This window comes from Alligator sinensis, unplaced genomic scaffold (genome assembly GCF_000455745.1).
Source record: "Alligator sinensis unplaced genomic scaffold, ASM45574v1 scaffold783_1, whole genome shotgun sequence".
In the NCBI taxonomy this organism is placed as follows: Eukaryota; Metazoa; Chordata; order Crocodylia; family Alligatoridae; genus Alligator; species Alligator sinensis.
Window position 1 is genome coordinate 1,783,888 of NW_005842197.1, and position 653 is coordinate 1,784,540.

At 55.0% G+C, this 653-nt stretch overlaps 1 protein-coding gene across 1 annotated transcript in view; it reads left to right on the forward strand.

Moving 5' to 3' along the window:
• Window positions 1-653, forward strand: part of DCTN3 (dynactin subunit 3) — a 13,039-nt gene that overhangs the window by 2,649 nt on the left and 9,737 nt on the right. The gene's annotated exons all lie outside the window — the stretch shown is intronic.

Here is a 653-nt window from a genome sequence, read left to right on the forward strand (position 1 = left end):
GAGGTATCTGGTTGCCGTTGCTTTTGATACACAGGCTGCCGGGGTGTGTGTTTCGTACGGCTGACGCCAGCGAGCCGTCCTCCAGGTCCCAAAGGCAATGCCGAAAACACAACTCGGATCTGTGTTCAGTGTTGAAAGCTCAGAAAGGTTGATTGGTCTCCGACGGCGCTCCCGCTGGGCTGACGAACAGTCAGTGCTCTCCAGTTTTTCAGTCGTTTTGCTCGTTCCTGCATTTTTTATGATCTTCCTCGAGTCGGCCAGCCGTCACCACGCCTCTTTCTCCCGTGCTGCTTTTTGGCACCGTTGCTTACAACCGCTCCGCACAGGAGTGCAAGGGTGCCACCCTCCACGACTGTCCTGGAGTCTTCAGGAATTCGGTATCTATGTCCAGGAGACTGCTGAGAGCCGCCTGCGAGATCCATGATAGGGCATTCATTAAAATTAAATATTAAATGTTGGATCCGATGTATACAGTAGTCCTGTGGGTTTGTAAAACGTAATAATAATAACGTGCATTTTCCTTCTGACACCTCCTCGAGGCAGGAAGGCAAAGGCGGCTACGCGAGGCAGGCTTGGGGCCTGCCGTCCCCATGGCAACGCCTGCCACACGGAAGCGCTAGGCCGGAAGCGCGCTCCCTCCGCCCCGCCCAACG